The sequence below is a fragment of the Macaca mulatta genome, chromosome 3, assembly GCF_049350105.2.
Source record: "Macaca mulatta isolate MMU2019108-1 chromosome 3, T2T-MMU8v2.0, whole genome shotgun sequence".
NCBI lineage: Eukaryota > Metazoa > Chordata > Mammalia > Primates > Cercopithecidae > Macaca > Macaca mulatta.
In genome coordinates, this window is record NC_133408.1 from 97,475,046 (window position 1) to 97,481,045 (window position 6,000).

The following is a 6,000-nucleotide window of genomic DNA, read 5'->3' on the forward strand; positions in this document are numbered from 1 at the left end:
CCCCTAGGATGTCATGGGCAGGGGCTAGGTGGGTGAGGCCTAGAAGGGTGGAAGGAAGGGTGGGCAGGGCCTACCATTGCCCCTGTCCACCCAGAGACCCCCCTCCCTCTGACGTCCATCTGGCAAATCTATTCATGTGAAGCCAACATTCCTGGAGCCCACAGGGCCAGCAAGATCATCTCACATGGGCAGATCACTGTCTCACCTAATGAGAAAATGATGACATGGTCCCCTGCCCTGGGCCCGTCTCAGCCAGCTCCAGCTCCCCAGCCTCGCCCCAGCACACACACCTCCTGCTTTGTGTTGTTGCTCTACAGGTATGCAGGTCCTGGGAAGCCACCTCACAGGCCCCCATGCCACGACCTCCAGGCCCTCCTGTCGCCAGAGCATTGGAACATCACAGCAGCAGGATCTGCAGGCCTTTGCAACCCCATTGCACCAAAGTAAACTGAGGCCATGGGCTCAGGTACCTTCCCCAATGTCGTACACAGTGAACTAGTCTCCACCTACTCCTCCCCAGCCCCACAAACAGTAAAGTGGCCCCCGGCAGGGCATGCAGCAGAGCACAGGACTTGCCTCATGACTGAGGCAGGACCCATGTCCCTACTTCCTCCCTGAACACCCCACTCCAGGCTGGCATCAAGGGGGCCCTTGAAGAGCCAGAGCCAGATGGGGTTAGAGCCGCAGAGCCTGGAACTCAGGAAGCCTGGGTCTCCATGCCAGGCCCAGGCCCATGAAGAAGGCTAAATACAGCACTAGCAGCAGCCTGGGTGCAGGGAATGAGGGTCCCTCCCCAAGCCCTTGGTGTTCGAGAACCAGAGGCTTTGGAAGTGGCCATTTTTTAGGGCCAGCCAAGACGGAGGGGCCTGCCAGGCCTGCATCACAGGTCTGCCTTCGTCTCCTGCCCATCCCTACCCACTGAGCCTGAGGATGGGTGGACAGAGGAGGCCCAGGCCCCGGGTTTGAAGGCTGGAAGGGGGCCCAGACTCACAGACACCTAGAGTCGTGGGGAGGAGCTGATCAGGAGGGCAGAAGTCACAAAGCCTTCCAGGAGGAGGCAGAGCTTGGACTCACCTCGCAAAGGTGGCCTGGGAGTACACATGATCAGACTCCGGAATCCCCTGGATGAATCCCTGCCAGAGGGCCACTAACCTCCATGTGGGTGCTCCCCTGGTGGGGCCCTGGTCATTTTCCTGGGAAGCCGGTCCCACGTGGGCCAGCTCTGAAGGCTGCTCCTTACATGTGGCTTCCGGGAACTCAGCCCCCTGTCCCAGTGCTGCCCTACAGGCTGCAGATCCAACATTTCCTGCACCCTCCACCTAGTGACAGCTCTTGGAGCAGAAGCAGGACTAAGGACCCACTCCCTGGGGCTGCAGCTCCTCAGGTCGACCACTCCCAGGTCTCTCGGGCCCTCCTTGTTCCTGCCTCATCCTGGCGACAGTACCTGGGCCTGGCGTGACCACACTATGATGCCCCACTCGCCAGGAGTGACCAGGAGCAGAACCGTGAGGGCGCAGTGCCATAGGAGGGTCAACTTAGTCTGTGAGGGATCAGCCAGCTCCTGGAGGGTCCCTATCCTGGTGCACAAGCTCACTATCTTTCTCATCCCTACAGACCACAACACAGAGGGTCCCCTCCCACAGCCTTCAGTCACTGACCCTGCCGGAGCAGAATGAGGGGCAAAATCAGAGCAAGGGCTGGTTTGGAAGGGATGGGGCTTGAAGGGGTGGGGCTTGAATGGGGTGGGGTTGGGCTTGACAGGGCTTCGTGGGAGGCCCCTGGTAGGGAAATCGGGATAGAAAAGGGGAAGAAGCATCACAGGTCTTATTTCATGCAACTTTGATTTAAAAAGCTTTTGGGGGGCCGGGCGCGGTGCCTCACGCCTGTAATCCCAGCACTTTGGGAGGCCAAGGCGGGCGGATCACGAGGTCAGGCGATCGAGACCATCCTGGCTAACACGGTGAAACCCCATCTCTACTAAAAATACAAAAAAATTAGCCGGGCGTGGTGGCGGGCGCCTGTAGTCCCAGCTACTCGGGAGGCTGAGGCAGGAGAATGGCGTGAACCCGGGAGGCGGAGCTTGCAGTGAGCCAAGATTGCGCCACTGCACTCCAGCCTGGGCAAAAGAGCGAGACTCCCTCTCAAAAAAAAAAAAAAAAAAAGTGTTTGGGGATTCCATCAGTGCTTCTCAGACTATAATGTGAGCATAAACACCTGGGGGTATTGTTAAAATGCAGACTCTGATTCAGTAGGGCCGTGTGGGGCCTGAGATTATGTATTTCTAACAAACGCCCAGGCAATGCCAATGCTGCTGGTCCCAGAACCACACTTTGAACACTAAGGGACTGAATTACAAGAAAAACTCCTAACAACAATCTAGTGAAAATAAAACCAAAGAGAGGAAGGAAGCTGCTCGTGGCACCGGAGACAGATTGCCATTGAGCATCACTTTCCATCTGTGCTTCCTGGAAGTCATGGCAAGAAAGAAAGAAGTATTTACCAACTCTTACTCTCTGATAACAGAGACCGCTGCCTGTCATCAATAGGAAGTCTTTTCCCCAATTCTGGCCATCCAGGGAATTGATCCAGCAGAGATTTGAAAAGCCAGCGGTAGCAGGGCTTTCGATGGAAAGGACTCAGAGCGGGCACCTCAGTAGGGCGAATCCCTGATGCGGAGCCATCATGGTTCTGATAACACAGTGCCCGGTGCCCCACCTGAGCTAGTGCCAGGGTCAATGCCCATAGGAACCATCCTTCCACCACTTCCTGGCTCAGGCACTAGTGGACTCAAATGGCCCTGCCAATGGAGGAAGCCTGGAGCTGTGATGCTCTACCATGCAGCCCTGGTGTGCAGGGGTGGGCAGCTGGGACCAGGCCTGAGCCACAGGAAGGGGTGAGGTGGATCTCTGGGCAGCGGAAGAGCCCCACCTCTTTCCAGTAATCGGGAAAGGCTTCCTGGAGTAGGGAACATGGCAGACAGATTTGTTTGTATAAAGGAAGGGAGGTGGTTTGGGGAGAGGAGGGTCCAAGCAGAAAGAGGGCTAGGAGGGGTGGGCTTCTAGCCACAGCAGGAGCAGGGGAGGTTCCCTCATTGCCCCTCTCCCCACGGTTGGCTCTGACTCTCAGGAAGGAGCTGGTGGAGCGGGGATGGCATGCTGCCGCCAGGATGTGGCCACGTGAGCCTGTCTTCTCTGCATAGCCTGAACTGGAGCCACGGAGATGCTCTGCTTCCCACTCCTGGGTTGGTGCAGATGAGGAGGACAGGCTCTGCCTCGGGAGCACCGGGCTGGGATGCAGAGGTAAAGATGTAGGGGCTCTGCCCTCAGGGAGTCCTACACCACCCAAGTCCGTCCAAGTGGGAGCCAGGGCTGAATGAGAAGCTCAGACAATGAGGGCTTCTGAAGACAACTGTGAGCATAGCCACGAGCAGGGGAGACCTGGCAACCTCGTGCCATGAGGCCCTGGGGAAGTCACTGCCCTGGCCTGGGTTGTTCATGCCTAAAATAGGTTTATTCTTATGACAGACAACCCCAAGAGGCCTTGGGCATCCTCGTGGCCTCAGGCAGGTGTCAGGGTGAGCACTGCTGAGTCCCACTGGTCTTGGGTTCTCAGCCTTCCCCACTCTCACTTCTCAGGGACACGTGCCTCTCTTCCCAGCCTCCTTTGTGGAGACAGCAACGTGCAGGACCCAAACAACTTTCCAGAAAAGGAAATGGAAAATCCTTAGACAAATAAACCCAAGGTGTGTCTGCCTTAGCTGGGAAGAAGGAAAAAGTGCTTGGCATTTTCTGTGGTGGCTTAGGGGCAATAGGAAGTGGGTTTTGCAGGAGGCGCTGGGGCCGCGTCACGTCCCCGGGCTGGCTGCCTTCTAGGTGGGCCAGACAGGGGCACTGACCCATTTCTCCCTCCGGACTACTTGTCAGGGGTGAGGGGAGGGGTCTGAATTGAAGGAAAGGCTGGGCTCTCACACAATAGCACACGGGTATAGAAACCAAGACACTCACAGATTTTTCCAGAGTCCCCAAAGTAAGTCTCAGGAAATAAAGGAAGATAGGACAGGAGGGGCTCCAGGAAGCCCCACCCTCTCCTCTGCCCTGCTTGGGGGCCTTCCAGAATCCCAGCAAATCCCCTGGGAGGCGAGGAACGAGCAGGGAGAGCTTGGGCACCTGCCATCTGTTAGCCTCAGGCCCTGAGCAAGCACCCGGCTTGTTGAGCCTCAGTTTCTTTATCTGTCACCAGGGAGGTGTGAGTGCCAGGCTCGTTAGGGGCTGCACACAGTGTCTGCCCCTGTTGCCCTCCATCTCAGTCTCAGAAGTGGTCACTGCTGGGAATGCTGGCCCAGCCGCTGTGCAGTGCCTCCTCATCAATCACCTTCTTTCACAAGCAGGGAACCAAAGCCCAGAGTGGGGAGGAACAGCCTTAAGGGGGCAAGCAGAGAAGAAGCCATTTATCAAGCTGACCCAGGAGCAGCTGTGGGGCCTGGAGAGCCAGAGAAAGGAGAAGAGGACCTTGCCTTTCAGGGCTGGGTTTGGAAAGGTACAGGGAGGGACTGACTTCCAGGGGTCAGTACACAGAGACAATGCCCAGAAGGCCTCACTGCATCACAGCATCTCATACGGTCACCCTTCCCGAATCTCACTGAGGTGAACTTGCCCCAACCCCTGCACCCTCCTATCAGCTCATGGCAAAAGAACCAACACTTACTGGGCACCTACTAAGCGCCAGGCACTCTTCTAGGCACCTTACGCTTAATCCTCACACCAATCTTATAAAGTTTATGCTGTTATTATTCCCATTTTACAGACAGGGAACTGAGGCTCAGAAAGGTCACTGTGTGTGTGTGTGTTTTGTAACTTAGCTAAGGTGACACAACTGAGAGGTTGGAGCTAAGATCTAAACTCAGGTGGTCCAAATTCCAGTACAAGCTTGTAACCACTCCATCATCCAACCCAAGCCCCTTTTCTCACAGCCCACACCCCATGGTAGGTTCAGCAAGGATCCCCAAAACCAAGAGAGAGAGACTGGCAGACAGACTCGGGCCCCTGATCCACAGGTCCAGGACAAGGGCCCACAACAACAGCAGACACAGGAAGAGCTATGGGTCTCTATTCTGGGGCTGGGAACTCGCTTTCCTGCCTAATAAGAGATTTCTGGTTCCTAGGAGATAAACAGTCTCCATAATGCCAACTGGGACCACCAAGAGCTGGGGAAACTAAGTCTCTCCATGGGCAGGGGCCCTCCTCAAGGCCCCCTAGGGACTGAAAATCATCCTGCCAGCCAGGCTGTCTTCCGCAATTGACTTGGAGGTGGGAGCCAGCCAGTCCAGTCCAGCTGGCCCAAGGTCACCAACGGCATGGAAAACAATAGGCAGTGGGTCCAGCCATGGCCAGAGTCAGAACAAAGCCCTGGGCACTTCCTCGAATTGAGGCCCCCTCCTTCATGGCGTGCCAAGGCAGGGGGGCAGAGGAAGCCTTCCTTCATCATGTGGCAGGGATGTTTTGCAAAGATGCTCTCGGGAGAGCTGCAGCCACCAGTGCTGACAGAGGAGTAGGCAGAGGGAAACGCTGCCGGAGGCGAGATCTGCCTGCCAGGAAGCAGGGAAGAGAGCAGGGACTTGGGTACAGGTTCATGGACCCACCACCTTGCTCCTTTGGTTGAAGCTCTAAAAGGCAGGATGTCTCTGGGAGGCCAGCACAGGAGGATTGCTTGAGCTCAGCAGCTCAAGAACAGTCTGGGCAACAGAGAAAGACCTTGTCTCTACTTAAATAAATTTAAAAATTAGCGAGGCATGGTGGCGCACACCTGTGGTCCCAGCTACTTGGGAAGCTGATTTAGGAGGATTGCTTGAGCCCAGGAGCTCAAGGCTGCAGTGAGCTGTGATTGTGCCACTGTACCTCCAGCCTGGATGACCCTGTCTCAAAAAAAAAAGAAAAAAACAAAGCAGGCTCTCTCACACCCAATCCTCCTCTCCATGGCCCCGGCTAAGAAGTTAGCATCTTC